This window comes from Eubalaena glacialis, chromosome 3 (assembly GCF_028564815.1).
Source record: "Eubalaena glacialis isolate mEubGla1 chromosome 3, mEubGla1.1.hap2.+ XY, whole genome shotgun sequence".
In the NCBI taxonomy this organism is placed as follows: Eukaryota; Metazoa; Chordata; class Mammalia; order Artiodactyla; family Balaenidae; genus Eubalaena; species Eubalaena glacialis.
In genome coordinates this window covers 35,958,364-35,975,755 of record NC_083718.1, presented here as the reverse complement: position 1 = coordinate 35,975,755, position 17,392 = coordinate 35,958,364, and the positions used below count along the sequence as shown (strand labels likewise).

At 38.0% G+C, this 17,392-nt stretch overlaps 1 pseudogene; it reads right to left on the bottom strand.

Annotated features, from left to right (window-relative positions):
• Nucleotides 1–7,130: 7,130 nt before the first annotated feature.
• On the bottom strand, nucleotides 7,131–8,088 carry LOC133087851 (annexin A2-like; annotated as a pseudogene).
• Between the last annotated feature and the right edge of the window lie 9,304 nt (nucleotides 8,089–17,392).

Below are 17,392 nucleotides of genomic sequence, written 5' to 3'. Positions count from 1 at the left end.
TGTAGTTTTGATTTGCATTTCTTTAATGATTCATGATGTTGAGCATTCTTTCATGTGTTTGTTGGCAATCTGTATATCTTCTTTGGAGAAATGTCTGTTTAGGTCTTTGGCCCATTTTTGGATTGGGTTGTTTGTTTTTTTGATATTGAGCTGCATGAGCTGCTTGTAAATTTTGGAGATTAATCCTTTGTTGGTTGCTTCATTAGCAAATATTTTCTCCCATTTTGAGGGTTGTCTTTTCGTCTCGTTTATGGTTTCCTTTTCTGTGCAAAAGTTTTTAAGTTTCATTAGGTCCCATTTGTTTATTGTTGTTTTTATTTCCATTTCTCTAGGAGATGGGTCAAAAAGGATCTTGCTGTGATTTATGTCATAGAGTGTTCTGCCTATGTTTTCCTCTAAGAGTTTGATAGTGTCTGGCCTTACATTTAGGTCTTTAATCCATTTTGAGTTTATTTTTGTGTATGGTGCTACGGAGTGTTCTAATTTCATACTTTTACATGTACTTGTCCAGTTTTCCCAGCACCACTTATTGAAGAGGCTGTCTTTTCTCCATTGTATTTTCTTGCCTCCTTTATCAAAAATAAGGTGACCATATGTGCATGGGTTTATCTCTGGGCTTTCTATCCTGTTCCATTGATCTATATTTCTATTTTTGTGCCAATACCATACTGTCTTGATTACTGTAGCTTTGTAGTATAGTTTGAAGTCAGGGAGCCTAGTTCCTCCCGCTCCATTTTTCTTTCTCAAGATTGCTTTGGCTATTCAGGGTCTTTTGTGTTTCCATACAAATTGTGAAATTTTTTGTTCTAGTTCTGTGAAAAATGCCAGGGGTGGTTTGATCTGGTAACATCTTTAGAATTTTTATGTACAGTATCATGTCATCTGCAAACAGTGACAGTTTTATTTCTTCTTTTCCAATTTGGATATCTTTTATTTCTTTTTCTTCACTGATAGCCATAGCTAGGACTTCCAGAACTGTGTTGAATAAAAGTGGCAAGAGTGGGCATCCTTGTCTTGTTCCTGATCTTAGAGGAAATGCTTTCAGTTTTTCACCATTGAGAATGATGTTGGCTGTGGATTTGTCATATATGGCCTTTATTATGTTGAGGTAGGTTCCCTCTATGCCCACTTTCTGGAGAGTTTTTATCATAAATTTGTGTTGAATTTTGTCAAACGCTTCTTCTGCATCTATTGAGATGATCATATGGATTTTATTCTTCAATTTGTTAATATGGTGTATCACATTGATTGATTTGCATATATTGAGGAATCCTTGCATCTCTGGGATAAATCCCACTTGATCATGGTGTATGATCCTTTTAATGTGTTGTTGGATTTGGTTTGCTAGTATTTTGTTGAGGATTTTTCCGTCTATGTTCATCAGTGATATTGGCCTGTAATTTTCTTTTTTTGTAATATCTTTGTCTGGTTTTTGGTATCAGGGTGATGGTGGCCTCCTAGAATGAGTTTGGGAGTGTTCCTCCCTCTGCAATTATTTGGAAGAGTTTGAGAAGGATAGGTGTTAGCTCTTCTCTGAATGTTTGATAAAATTTGCCTGTGAAGCCATCTGGCCCTGGACTTTTGTTTGTTGGAAGATTTTTAATCAGAGTTTCAATTTCATTACTTGTGATTGGTCTATTCATACTTTCTGTTTCTTCCTGGTTCAGTCTTGGAAGGTTATAACCTAAGAATTTTTCCATTTCTTCTAGGTTGTTCATTTTGTTGACGTATAATTGCTTGTAGTAACCTCTTATGACCCTTTGTATTTCTGTGGTGTACATTGTAACTTCTCCTTTTTCCTTTCTCCTTTTATTGATTTGAATCCTCTCCCTTTTTTTCTTGATGAGTCTGGCTAAAGTTTTATCAATTTCGTTTATCTTCTCAAAGAACCAGCTTTTAATTTCATTGATCTTTGCTATTGTTTTCTTCATCTCTATTTCATTTGTTTCTGCTCTTCTTTATGATTTTTATTCTTCTGCTAACTTTGGGTTTTGTTTCTTCTTCTTTCTCTAGTTTCTTTAGGTGTAAGGATAGGTTGTTATTTGAGATTTTTCTTGTTTCTTGAGGTAGGATTGTATTGCTATAAACTTCCCTCTTAGAACTGCTTTTGCTGCATCCCCTAGGTTTTGGATTGTCATGTTATTTGTCATTTGTGTCTAGGTATTTTTTGATTTCCTCTTTGATTTCTTCAGTGATCCATTGATTATTTAATAACATGTTGTTTATCCTCCATGTGCTTGTGTTATAAATAGCTTTTATTATGTTGAGATATGTTCCCTCTATACCCACTTTGGTAAGAGTTTTTATCATGAATGGATGTTGAATTTTGTCAAATCCTTTTTCTGCATCTATTGATATGATCATGTGGTTTTTGTCTTTTCTTTTGTTGAAGTTGTTTATCACATTGATTGATTTGTGTATGTTGAACCATCCTTGTGAACTTGGGATGAATACCATTTGGTCATGGTGTATGATCTTTTTTATGTGTTGCTGGATTCAGCTTGCTAATATTTTATTGAGAATTTTTGTGTCTATATTCATCAAAGATATTGGCCTGTAATTTTATTTTTTGGTGGTATCTTTGTCTGGTTTCGGTGTCAGCGTGATGGTTGAGTTTGAGTTTGGAAGAGTTTGAGAAAGATTGGTATAAGTTCTTCTTTTTGTGTTTGGTGGAATTCCCCTGTGAAGCCATCTGGTCCTGGACTTTTGTTTGTAAGGAGTTTTTAGATTACAGATTCTATTTCATTTCTAGTGGTTGGTCTGTTCAAATTATCTATTTCTTTCTGATTCAGTCTGGTGGGCTGTATGTTTCTAGAAAGTTGTCCATTTCTTCTAGGCTGTCGAATTTGTTGGCATATAATTATTCATAGTATTCTCTTATGGTGTTTTGTATTTCTGCAGTATCAGTTGATATTTCTCCATTTTCATTTCTCATTTGGGTTATTTGTGTTCTCTGTCTTTTCTTCTTGGTGAGCCTAGACAGAGGTTTGTCAATTTTTTCTACTCTTTCAAAGAACCAGCTCTTGGTTTTATTGATCTTTTCTATTTTTTCTTGAATCTCTATTTTATATATTTCCTCTCCTATCTTTATTATTTCCTTCCTTCTGCTGACTTTAAGTTTTGTTTAATTTTCTTTTTCTAATTCTTTTAGGTGGTAGGTTAGGTTGTTTATTTGAGATTTTTCTTGTTTTTTGAGGAAGTCCTGTATCTCTATGAACTTCCCTCTAATACCTGCTTTTGCTGCATCCCATAGATTTTTTATGGTTGTGCTTTCATTGTCATTTGTCTCTAGGTGTTTTTGAATTTCCTTTTTGCTTTCCTCATTGACCCATTGTTTTTTTAGTAGCATGTTATTTAGTCTCCAAGTAATCATTTTTTTTCTCATTTCTTTTTCTATGATTGATTTCTAGTTTCATGCCATTGTGGTCAGAAGAGATGCTTGAAATAATTTCTATACTCTTAAATTTGTTGAGTTTTGTTTTGTGCCCTAGTATGTGGTCAATCCTAGAGAATGTTCCATGTGCACTTGAAAAGAATGTGTATTCTGCTTTTTTTTTGGATGTAATGTCCTGAAAATATCAATTAAGTCTAACTGTTCTATTGTATCATTTAGGATCTCTGTTGCCTTACTGATTTTCTGTCTCGAAGATCTGTCCATTGATGTGAGTGGGGTGTTAAATCTCCTACTATTATTGTATTCCTGTCATTTTCTTCTTTTATGTCTGTTAGTATTTTTTTTTTATGTATTTGGGCACTCTTATATTAGGTGCGTATATGTTGATGACTGTAAAATCCTCTTTTTGTATTGATCCTTTTATCAATATATAGTGTCCTTCTTTATCTTTCTTTATGGCCTTTGTTTTAAAGTCTATTTTGTCTAATATGTGTATTGTGAACCCTGCTTTCTTATCATTTCCATTTGCATGAAATATCTTTTTTTATCCCCTCACTTTCAATCTATGTGTCTCCTTTGCCCTAAAATGGGTCTCTTATAGGCAGCATATCGTAGGCTCTTGTTTTTCTTTCCAGTCTACCACTCCATGTCTTTTGATTAGAGTACTTAGTCTGTTGACATTTAAGGTAATTATTGATAAACATGTATTTATTGCCATGTTAAACCTTGTTTTCCTGTTGATTCTATGTTTCTCCTTTGTTCCTTTCTTTTTCTTTTTGTGGTTTGATGATTTCCTTTTATTTTATGTTTGTGTTCTCTTCTTTTTGTTTTTTGTGAATCTATTTTATGTTTTTGATTTGTGATTACCCTTTTTTTCAAGTATGTTAACCCCTTCCTATATCTGCTTCCTTTACACTGATAGTTATATAGGCTCAAACACATTCTAAAAAAAAGAAAAAAAAAGAATCTACAATTTTTACTCTCCTCCCCCACACTTTATGATTTTGATGTCCTTTTTTACATCTTCATGTTTATCCTTTTGATTTTCCTTGTGTTTATCATTGTTTTCACAGATGGATTTTTTTTTCCTTTTTTATCTGTATACTGGCTTATTTAAGTGATTTACTTTCCAATTGTGATTTCCTCTTTCCTATTTCTTCTTGCTTCTTTTCTCTTTAGAGAAGACCTTTCACTATTTCTTTTAGGATAGGTTTAGTATTGCTGTATTCTTTTAGTTTTTGCTTGTCTGAGAAATTCTTTATCTCTCCTTCTATTCTAAATGATACTCTTGCTGGGTAGAGTATTCTAGGTTGCAGATTATTCCCTTTCAAAACTTGTTAACTTTTGTCATTTTGAGTATGTGTCTTGGTGTAGGTCTCTTTGGGTTCATCTTGTTTGGGACCCTCTGTGCTTCTTGTATCTGGATATTGGTTTGCTTCTTTAGGTTTGGGAAATTTTCAGCCATAATTTCTTCAAATACATTTTCAATCCCCTTTTCTCTTTCTTCTCCTTCTGGAATCCCTATTATGTGTAGATTGGCTTGTTATATTATCCCATAGGTCTCATATATGGCTTTCATATTTCTTCATTTGTCTTTTTGTCTGCTGTTCTGATTGGGTGATTTCCATTATTCTATCTTCCAGATCACTTCTTCATTCTTCTGCATTATTCATTCTGCTATTCATTGCCTTTAGTTCAGCTTTTGTCTCAGCAAATGAATTTTCTAATTTTTCTTGCCTCCTCCTTATATTTTCTCATTCCTTTTTACAGTACTCTGCATTTCTGTTGATAGCCTTTCTTAATTCCGTCAGTGTTTTCATTACCCCTTTTTGACTCGGTGTCTATTAGGCTGAAGAGGTCTGTTTCATTGTTTGTTCCTTCAGGGAAATTCTCTTGGTATTTTAAGTGGGAGTGGTTTCTCTGCTTCTTCATTTTACTTCTGTTTCTCTTACTCTGTGAGTTTAGGAGAAACAGTTATCTACTGTAGTCTTGGAAGGCTAGATATATGTGGGAGCATCCCTGTGTAACTTGTGTGGGTTTAATATTTTTGGCATGAGAGCTGCTTTTAGTTTGGTTGCCTTCCACCTCTTTCCTCAGCATGTCCTGGCTGTTATCCCCTTGATAGGGGGTGTGCAGATGCGGTGGCTCATGCATACTCCCGGGGACTGCAACAGCAGGCGCAGCAATTGACTCTTGCTCATGGGTCTCTCAGAAGTGGCAGCAGTCTGAGCACACTCCCTGGGCCCATGACAGGGTGGGGACAGTGATTGGCACTCACTCCCAATTCTCTCAGAAGTGGCAGGGACCCACACCCACCTCCGAAGCCCATGATGGCAGTGGGGGCTCACGCCCACCCTCAGAGCTTGTGTAGGCCGTCCTGTTACCTGAGAGCCTGAATGGGCAAAGAATTTCCTATGTGGTCCCACCCCTCTCCTTGCGCACCCCCCAACAATGGTGCCTTGCCACTTTGGCTGGCTCAGGCTTCTTCTGCATATACCCTCAGTTGCAGCCACACCCTGCTCCAGCCCCTTCAGGCTGTCTCCACGCAGCCAATCCCAGTTCTCTCCCCAAGTTGACCTCTGAAGCCCAAGCTTTAGCACCCAGCCCCCGACCACACCGGGGACAAGTGTCTCAGGCTGGGGAGTGCACAGTGGTGGTATCGACCATCTGTGCAGGTCTCTCTCTGTTTTGCTTTCCACAAACCGGTTGTCATGCTCTCCTCCAAGGCTCCAAAGTTCCCCCTCTATCTTGGCTGGTCTCCCCGCCAGTGAGGGGACTTTCCAGGGTGTGGGAACATTTCTTCTTTCATGGCTCCCTCCCAGAGGCACAGGTCCTATTCTGATTCCTTTCTCTCTCTCTCTTTTTCTTTATTCTTTTGTCATACCTGGTTACATGGAGATTTTCTTGCCCTTTCAGAAGTCTGAGGTCTTCTGCCTGTGTTCAGTAGATATTCTATGAGAACTGTTCCACACAGAGATGTATTTTTGATGTATTTATGAGAGGACGTGAGCTCCACGACCTACTCCTCCACCATATTGATCCCCCTTCTGTTTTATTTTCTAATATAAGCATTTAAGATTATAATTTTTCTCTAAAGTACCACTTTAATTATATTTCACAAGTTTGACATGTAGTGTTTTGTCTCTAAGCCTTTCTAAATATTTTTAATTTCAATTATAATTACTCTTTAATCCATGAGTTATTTAATGTTTTTAGATCTCTTTCTTTCATGGATGTTATTTTCACTAAGTTTAATAATTCTAGGAATAGACTTACTTTTTCTTTAGCACATTAAGAATATTGTTGTACTGTTCTCTAGCTTTCACTATTGATGAAAATAGGAGTCAGTGTAATTGTCATTTACTTGAAGGTTATATATCTTTTCTCTCTGACTGCTTTTAATATCTTTTCTTTTCTCTTAATTTTTAATTTTTAAAATAAAAATTTAGTTTATCATCTATTTATGACAAGGTACACAAAAGGCAAAGTGTTTCACATCATAGATTGCACTTCCCACCCCTTGGAATATTCATTTCTTTGGCTGAAAGAGAGACTAGACAGGAAAGGCAGGCAATGCTTAGGCAACTAAAATGAGGTTGGGGCCAAGGGGAGCAATACTAACATCATCCTCACAGGGAATGGGCACAAGGGGGCTGTTAGTAGCAAGCTGATTTCCTAGAACTGTTAGCTGGAAGCATAGGAGCACCACTTCTGGACATTCACACTGTCTCAGGCTTCAGTCATCCCCACCACACAGGTACAGAGCACTTTCTGGTAGTCACTCTTGGTGTCTTGCTGGATGTAGTAGTACAGCAATTTGGAGACCATGATTCTAATCAACACCTTATAATGAGTCCCCTTGCCTTTCATGGAGTCGTATACAGCAAAACGCAGGGGCTTATTATGAATACACTGGGCCAGGTTCAGGAAAGCATTTTCATGGTCTCCTTTGACCTCTTTCTTGATGCTCTTTAACATGTTATAAGGTCCATAATTCTTGTACCTTTCAAATACTTTCTGGAGGTGACACACACTCCACTTGATCATGATGCTGATCCATTTGAGAACCTCAGTTCCTCTCCTCTTCTCTTTAGTACAGTAGAGATCCAAGGCATCTTGGTCAATCAATACAAAATCAATGACAGAGCCATCCTCTCCTCTTCTACCCTTTGCAGGGGCAACCGTCCGCTTGCAGAAGTCACCAGATATGTCAGAAACAATGTCCTTCTCCAGATCAGTCTTATACACTTCCTTGTAGACTGTTAATTTCCTGTAGCTCCTGGTTGGTCCTTGAGCAAATGGTCTCAATGAGACAGTCCTTATCAGACCCCAGCCCCTACATGGAGGCTTTCAGTTCAGAAGCATAATACTGAGCATGTGTTTTCAATGGGCCTCAAATCACCATCTTCAGGTGGCTGGACAAGGCTGACTTCAGTGTTGATGCAAGTTCCTTTTTGGCCCTTCTCTGGTAGGCAATATCCTGTCTGTTCATTGCTGCATTTGGTCAAGATGTTGATGATGATAACTTCATCTATACCTTTGGTCCTGATGGCTGTTTCAATGTTCAAAGCATTCTACTCAGCATCAGAGTTGTACGCTTTGACTGACCTGTATGTACTTGAGGGTGTAGTGTAATCACCCTTCAGGCTGGGCTTGTACAGAATTTCATAACCAGTAGACATTTTGACAGAAGCTGGGCCAAGTACCATGAGCATTCCCATATGTGGACCTTTTTTTTTTAATTTTAGACATTCTGAAAGTTTCACTATGATGTGTTATAGGTATGGATTACTTTTTATTTAAACTGCTTGTGATTACCTGGGCTTCCCAATTTTGTCAGTTATCTATTCTTCAGTTCTGAGAAATTTTTAGCCATCAACCCTTCAAATACTGCCCCTTTTTTGTCTCATGTCTTTTAGAATTCCAATGCAATCTTTCTTGCCTACTTTTTATCTCTTTGTCTCTCTGAACTGCATTCTGGACAATTTCTTTAGATCTGTCTTCCAATACAGTAATTCTCACTTCAGCTTTGTCTAAGCTGCTGTTAAACCTGTCCACTTCATTTTTTAAACTTTTTTTACATTGAGAAAATGTAGCACAATTCAAAAAAGTGCAAAAATATAAATGTATAGCTTAACAATTAATTATGAAACAAATACCAAATAATCACCCTATAAATGGAACATTATCAATAGTCCAGAAGTCCCTTGTGTCTCTGTTTCTGATCCCCAACCACCACTTCTTCCGCCAGAGATGATCATCACTGTGACTTTAGTGTAATCATTTCTTTGCTTTTCTTTATAGTTTACCAGCTATATCAATTTTTGTTTGTTTTAATGTAATACTCTGTATTATGGGTCTTGCATCTTTTATTCAACATAATATTTAAAAATTAATGCATGTTTGTACCTGTGGTTCACTAACTTTCCCTGCTGGGAGGTAGTATAGTTCATGAGAATATTATAATTTTTTATTCTATTTTTGATGAATATTTGGATTAGTTCTTTCCCCTTTTTGTGGAGACTATTTTCAACAATGCTGCTATGAACATCATTGTATATGTATATTGAAACACATGTGTATAAATTTCTTAAGACTACGTACTAGGAGTGGAATTTTTGGGTCACAGGTTATGTATACCTTTAATTTTACTAGATAATTCCAAGCTATTTTTCAAAATGTTTGTTCCACTGAAATTTTTATTTCAATTGTTTTACTTAATTCATTTTTAGAAATTTTATTTCATTCTTCAAATCTGCTTGATAATATATTCCCTTGCTCTTTATGCATATTTTAAATTTCTTCTTTCATTTTCCTTAAGTTTATACTTATTATTTATGTTTTTTTCAGATGATTCCAAAATAGAAGCTTTGCAGGCATGATTCTGCTATCTCAGGGTTTCTCAGTGTTAGCACTATTGACATCTTGAGCCAGATAAGTCTTTATTGTAAGAGGCTGTCCTGCATATTAGAGGATGTTTGACAGCATCCCTGACCTCTACACACTAGATGCCAAGAGCACACACATTCCCCTCCCAATTGCGACAACCAAAAATGTCTCCTGGAGGGCAATATTGCCCCAGCTTGTGAACAACTATATGCCCTCTACTTTTTCCCTTATGGGACCTCACTCATGGTGTCTTGTTTCCTTGTGTTTTGTGATTTTTTTAGGTAAGCTCATGTTTCTTAAACCTGTATCTGTGAGAATTCTCTAATGCCTAGATTGAAATGTTTTCCTTTGGGACTGTTTTCCATTTGCTACTGCCAGGCACCTGAGGATTCTGCCAGCTCAGGATCACACAAAAAATAAATATTTGGATTTAGGTTTTTTGAACCATCAAGATAGTGTGAATTTTGGGCAGCAAATCTGCACAAGGGCTAGCTGGTAGTTACTAATTCTCAAGAGAGATGTTTTTCTCCCTTCTATTCAGTGCCAGGTTTAAGGCAGGTGGGTAGAGCACAGACTTATGTTTAATTCACCCTTATGATGACTTGTAGCCTTTGGGTTCCAGGTTTATGGGTTTATACTGGGAGTGTGGACTCCTGTTAGACTTTTTACCTTTAACAAGTCCTCCATGCCTTGCAAGATTTGTGAAAATTGAAACTCATTATAAATGCTGACATTAGTACAGGCTTATATTTATGGTTTTTATGTGATGTTAAGGCTTCTGCATTTACCTGTAATTTTTTCCCAGTCTACTGATGCATTTAAAAATAGAGTTTAATTATTTTGTCCAGCATTTTTAGTTTTACTTAGTGAGAGGATCAATCACTAAAGTACTATGCTGGATTTCACCAAGATGGTGGAGGAGTAGGAGGATGTGGAGTTCATCTCTCTCCACAAATGCATCAAGAATACATCTGCAGATGGAACAATTCTCACAGAACACTGGCTGAACACTAGCAGAAGACCTTGGACACTGGAAAGGACAAGAAAGATCCCTGCATAACTGGGTAGGACAAAAGAAAGAAGAGGAGATGAAACGGGATGAGATCTGTACCCCTGGGGGGGAACTGAAGCAGAGAAGAGGTTCCCTCATTCAGGGAAGCCTCCTCACCAATGGGGAAATCAGTTGGGACAGAAGGGGAATATCTGTGGCTGTCAGAGGAGGGTGAAATGGCTGGTCTGTGGCAGACAGGACAGAGTGAGACCTACACAGACAGTCCATGGCACAGCCTTGCATGCCCCAGACTGGGACATGTGTCCACTGGTGCACACTGGGGCTGAGAGCTTGAACGTGAGGACTAGAGAGAAAACCCAAGGGTAGAAATGCTGTTGGTTGTGAGGAGACAGCCTGAGGGGACAAGAGGGAGGAAATCTACAACTGGAAATGCTTGTGGAAGAAACCCAGACTGCCACAGAAGCAAGGCGCCACTGTTGAGTGATGTGCAGGGGGTGGAGCCGCCATTGCAGCCTCTCTCGCCCCACATGCCAGTCCCCTGCCCCACCAGGCACTAGGAAAAGCTCCCACTAGGGCTGGCCTTCTTGCACTTGCTGCCAGGTGCTAGGAAAAGCCCCACCAGGGCTGACCTTCTTGTGCTGGCTGCCAGGCAATAGGAAAGTCTTCCACTAGGGCCGGATCTCTCGCACCCATGGCCGCCAGCTTTCCTGCATACCTGCTGCCACCAGGGCCCCTATGACTCAGGCAGTCATGCAACCTCCATGCCCTGTCCTCACCGGGGCAGACCAGAGTGTTCCAGGGCAGCCTTGGGAGCAGACTCCTGTGGATGACCCACATGCAGAGGTGGAGCTGAAACCACAGCTGAGCCCCAGGGGCAGGGCAACTAAGGAAGAGGAATGAAAATCTTTCTGTGTCACTTCACAAACTGCAGTTTAAAACCCCACAATCAGCTTGGTAAACCCTGCATCTATGGAATATCTGAATGGACAATGATTGTTCCCACAACTGAAACTGGTCTAGCTCTAGCAGCTGTGGACATTGGGGATTAGTACCCGTGGCAGTTGGGCCACGTCAGAGTCTGAGATGCACCCATAGTGCCCACAGATGGACTAGAGAGCTACCTAGAGGTTTTTGAGGGCCTCCTGGGGAGGTGGAGGTTGGCAGTGACTCACAGTTGGGGCAATGACAGCTGCAACACCAGAAAAATGTAATTTTTACTATTTTTTAATGCTTTGTTCTGTTCTGCTGTTGCTTTTTAAATTATTATTTGTTTTTATTTAGTTTTTAAATTTTTTTATTTTTTATATTTCTATGATACCTATTTGTTGTTCTGTGTTTTTTCCTTGTTTTTTTCTTTCCTTTGTTCTATTTTTTTTTATCTTTTTTTCCCTTTCTTCTATGTGTTATCTTTTTTAATCCTTTTTTATCATTTTTGTGTGTTTGTTTTGTTTTCTTTCCTGTTTCCTTCAGTTTGCATTCTGCTTTTCTTTTGTTTTTTATGTTTTGTTTTTAATTGTTTGATTTCATTTTGGGGTCCTTTTGTTTGTCTGGTTGTTCTCTTGTTTTTTGTTTTCTCTGTTTTTGTTTATATTGCTTTTTTTGTATGTGTTTTTTTTTTTGTTTTTGTTCGGTTTTGCTTTTACCATTTATCTGGGGTTTTGTTTGTTTGCTTGTTTGTTTTAAATTATTGTTGCTGCTGTTTGCTTGTTTTTGCTTTGCTATTTGTCCTGGGTTTTGTTTGTTTGTTTTCATCCTGCCCTTTTTTTCTTCTTTTTTCTTTTCTTTTTTTCCCCTTTTTAGCCAAGATGTGTGGCTTGCAGGGCTTTGGTTCCCAGGACAGGGGTGGGGCCTGAGCCTTGGGTGGGAGTGCCAAGTCCAGGAAATTGGAATGCCAGAGAATTCCCAACCCCAGGGAATCCCAGAGGTCTCCTTCTCAACTCCAAGACCCAGCTCCACCCAACTGCCTGCAGGCACCAGTGCTAAACGCTTACACCAAACAACAAGCAAGACAGGAACACAAACCCACCCATCAGCAGACAGGCTGCCTAAAGGCATACTAAGCCCACAGACACCCCAAAACATACCACCTGATGCAGCCCTGCCCATCAGAGGGACAAGATCCAAATCCACCCACCAGAAGACAGGCACCTACCCTCCTACCAGGAAGCTTACACAAGTGACTGGACCAACTGCACCCACTGGGGTCAGACACCAGAAGCAAGAGTAACCATGACCCGAGCCTCATCCACCAGAGGGCAGACAGCAGAAGCAAGAACTACAATCCTGCAGCCTGTGGAACAAAAACCACATTAACAGAAAGACAGACAAGATGAAAAGGCAGAGAGCTATGTACCAGATGATGGAACAAGATAAAACCCCAGAAAAACAACTAAATGAAGTGGAGATAGGCAACCTTCCAGAAAAAGAATTCAGAATAATGATAGTGAAGATGATCCAGGCCCTCGGAATAAGAATTGAGACAAAGATCGAGAAGATGCAAGAAATGTTTAACAAAGACCTAGAAGAATTAAAGAACAAACAAACAGAGATGAACAATACAATAACTGAAATGAAAACTACACTAGAAGGAATCAATAGCAGAATAACTGAGGCAGAAGAACGGATAAGTGACCTGGAAGACAGAATGGTGGAATTCACTGCTGCAGAACAGAATAAAGAAAAAAGAATGAAAAGAAATGAAGACAGCCTAAGAGACCTCTGGGACAACATTAAACGCAACAACATTCTCATTATAGGCGTCCCAGAAGGAGAAGAGAGAGAGAAAGGACCCGAGAAAATATTTGAAGAGATTATAGTCGAAAACTTCCCTAACATAGGAAAGGAAATACCCACCCAAGTCCAGGAAGTGCAGTGAGTCCCATACAGGATAAACCAAAGGAGAAACACTCCAAGACACATAGTAATCAAATTGGCAAAAATTAAAGACAAAGAAAAATTATTGAAAGCAGCAAGGGAAGAATGACAAATAACATACAAGGGAACTCCCATAAGGTCAACAGCTGATTTCTCAGCAGAAACTCTACAAGCCAGAAGGGAGTGGCATGATATATTTAAAGTGATGAAAGGGAAGAACCTACAACCAAGATTACTCTACCCAGCAAGGATCTCATTCAGATTCGATGGAGAAATCAAAAGCTTTACAGACAAGCAAAAGCTAAGAGAATTCAGCACCACCAAACCAACTCTACAACAAATGCTAAAGGAACTTCTCTAAGTGGGAAACACAAGAGAAGAAAAGGACCTACAAAAACAAACCCAAAACAATTAAGAAAATGGTCATAGGAACATACATATCGATAATTAACTTAAATGTGAATGGATTAAAGGCTCCAACCAAAAGACACAGGCTTGCTGAATGGATACAAAAACAAGACCCAACTGTAGGCTGTCTACAAGAGACCCACTTCAGACCTAGGGACACATACAGACTGAAAGTGAGGGGATGGAAAAAGATATTCCATGCAAATGGAAATCAAAAGAAACCTGGAGTAACAATATTCATATCAGATAAAATAGACTTTAAAATAAAGAATGTTACAAGAGACAAGGAAGGACACTACATAATGATCAAGGGATCAATCCAAGAAGAAGATATAACAATTATAAATATATATGCACCCAACATAGGAGCACCTCAATACATAAGGCAACTGCTAACAGCTATAAAAGAGGAAATTGACAGTAACACAGTAATAGTGGGGGACTTTAACACCTCACTTACACCAATGGACAGATCATCCAAAATGAAAATAAATTAGGAAACAGAAGCTTTAAATGAAACAATAGACCAGATAGATTTAATTGATATTTATAGGAGATTCCATCCAAAAACAGCAGATTACACTTTCTTCTCAAGTGTGCATGGAACACTCTCCAGGATAGATCACATCTTGGGTTGCAAATCAAGCCTCAGTAAAGTTAAGAAAATTGAAATCATATCAAGCATCTTTTCTGACCACAACGCTATGAGATTAGAAATCAAGTACAGGGGAAAAAAACATAAAAAACACAACCACATGGAGGCTAAACAATACGTTACTAAATAACCAAGAGATCACTGAAGAAATCAAAGAGGAAATCAAAAAATACCTAGAGACAAATGACAATGAAAACACGATGATCCAAAACCTACGGGATGCAGCAAAAGCAGTTCTAAGAGGGAAGTTTGTAGCTATACAAGCCTATCTCAAGAAACAAGAAAAATCTCAAATAAACAATCTAACATTACACCTAAAGGAACTAGAGAAAGAAGAACAAACAAAACACAAAGTTAGCAGAAGGAAAGAAATCATAAAGATCAGAGCAGAAATAAATGAAATAGAAACAATAGCAAAGATCAATAAAACTAAAAGCTGGTTCTTTGAGAAGATAAACAAAATTGATAAGCCATTAGCCAGACTCATCAAGAAAAAGAGGGAGAGGACTCAAATCAATAAAATTAGAAATGAAAAAGGAGAAGTTACAACAGACACCGCAGAAATACAAAGCATCCTAAGAGACTACTACAAGCAACTCTATGCCAATAAAATGGACAACCTGGAAGAAATGGACAAATGCGTAGAAAGGTATAACCTTCCACGACTGAACCAGTAAGAAATAGAAAATATGAACAGACCAATCACAGGTAATGAAATTGAAACTGTGATTAAAAATCTTCCAACAAACAAAAGTCCAGGACCAGATGGCTTCACAGGTGAATTCTATCAAACATTTAGAGAAGAGCTAACACCCATCCTTCTCAAACTCTTCCAAAAAATTGCAGAGGAAGGAACACTCCCAAACTCATTGTATGAGGCCACCATCACCCTGATACCAAAACCAGACAAAGATACTACAAAAAAAGAAAATTACAGACCAATATCACTGATGAATATAGATGCAAAAATCCTCAACAAAATACTAGCAAACAGAATCCAACAACACATTAAAAGGATCATACACCATGATCAAGTGGGATTTATCCCAGAGATACAAGGATTCTTCAATATATGCAAATCAGTCAATGTGCTACACAATATTAACAAATTGAAGAATAAAAACCATATGATCATCTCAATAGATGCAGAAAAAGCTTTTGACAAAATTCAACACCCATTTATGATAAAAACTCTCCAGAAAGTGGGCATAGGGGGAACCTACCTCAACATAATAAAGGCCATATACGACAAACCCACAGCAAACATCATTCTCAATGGTGAAAAACTGAAAGCATTTCCTCTAAGATCAGGAACAAACAAGGATGTCCACTCTCACCACTATTATTCAACATAGTTTTGGAAGTCCTAGCCATGGCAATCAGAGAAGAAAAAGAAATGAAAAGAATACAAATTGGAAAAGAAACAGTAAAACTGTCACTGTTTGCAGATGACATGATACTATACATAGAGAATCCTAAAGATGCCACCACAAAACTACTAGAGCTAATCAATGCATTTGGTAAAGTTGCAGGATACAAAATTAATGCACAGAAATCTCTTGCATTCCTATACACTAATGATGAAAAATCTGAAAGAGAAATTATGGAAACACTCCCATTTACCATTGCAACAAAAAGAATAAAATACCTAGGAATAATCCTACCTAGGGAGACAAAAGACCTGTTTGCAGAAAACTATAAGACACTGATGAAAGAAAGTAAAGATGATACCAACAGATGGAGAGATATACCGTGTTCTTGGATTGGAAGAATCAATATTGTGAAAATGACTATACTACCCAAAGCAGTCTACAGATTCACTGCAATCCCTATCAAATTACCAATGGCATTTTTTACAGAACTAGAACAAATCATCTTAAAATTTGTTTGGAGATAAAAAAGACCCCGAATAGGCAAAGCAGTCTTCAGGGAAAAAAACGGAGCTGGAGGAATCAGACTCCCGGACTTCAGACTATACTACAAAGCTACAGTAATCAAGACAATATGGTACTGGCACAAAAACAGAAGCATAGATCAAAGGAACAAGATAGGAAGCCCAGAGATAAACCCACGCATCTATGGTCAACTAACCTATGGCAAAGGAGACAAGGATATACAATGGAGAAAAGACATTCTCTTCAATAAGTGGTGCTGGGAAAACTGGACAGCTACATGTGAAAGAATGAAATTAGAATGCTTCCTAACACCATACACAAAAATAAACTCAAAATGGATTAGAGACCTAAATGTGAGACCAGACACTATAAAACCCTTAGAGGAAAACATAGGAAGAACACTCTTTGACATAAATCACAGCAAGATCTTTTTTGATCCACCTCCAAGAGTAACGGAAATAAAAACAAAAATAAACAAATGGGACCTAATGAAACTTAAAAGCTTTTGTACAGCAAAGGAAACCATAAACAAGACGAAAAGACAACCCTCAGAATGGGAGAAAATGTTTGCAAACGAATCAACGGACAAAGGATTAATGTCCAAAATATGTAAACAGCTCATGCAGCTCAATATTTAAAAAGCAAACAACCCAATCCAAAAATGGGCAGAAGACCTAAATGGACATTTCTCCAAAGAAGACATACAGATGGCCAAGAAGCACATGAAAAGCTGCTCAACATCACTAATTATTAGAGAAACGCAAATCAAAACTACAATGAGGTATCACCTCACACCAGTTAGAATGGGCATCATCAGAAAATCTACAAACAACAAATGCTGGAGGGGGTGTGGCAAAAAGGGAACACTCTTGCACTGTTGGTGGGAATGTAAATTGATACAGCCACTATGGAGAACAGTATGAGTATGGAGGTTCCTTAAAATACTAAAAATAGAATTACCATATGATCCAGCAATCCCACTACCTGACATATACCCTGAGAAAACCATAATTCAAAAAGACACATGCACCCCAATGTTCATTGCAGTGCTATTTACAATAGCCAGATCATGGAAGCATCCTAAATGCCCATCGACAGACGAATGGATAAAGAAGATATGGTACATATGTACAATGGAATATTAGTCAACCATAAAAAGGAACGAAATTGGGTCATTTGTTGAGACTTGAATGTATCTAGAGACTGTCATACAGAGTGAAGTAAGTCAGAAAGAGAAAAACAAATATTGTATATTAACGCATATA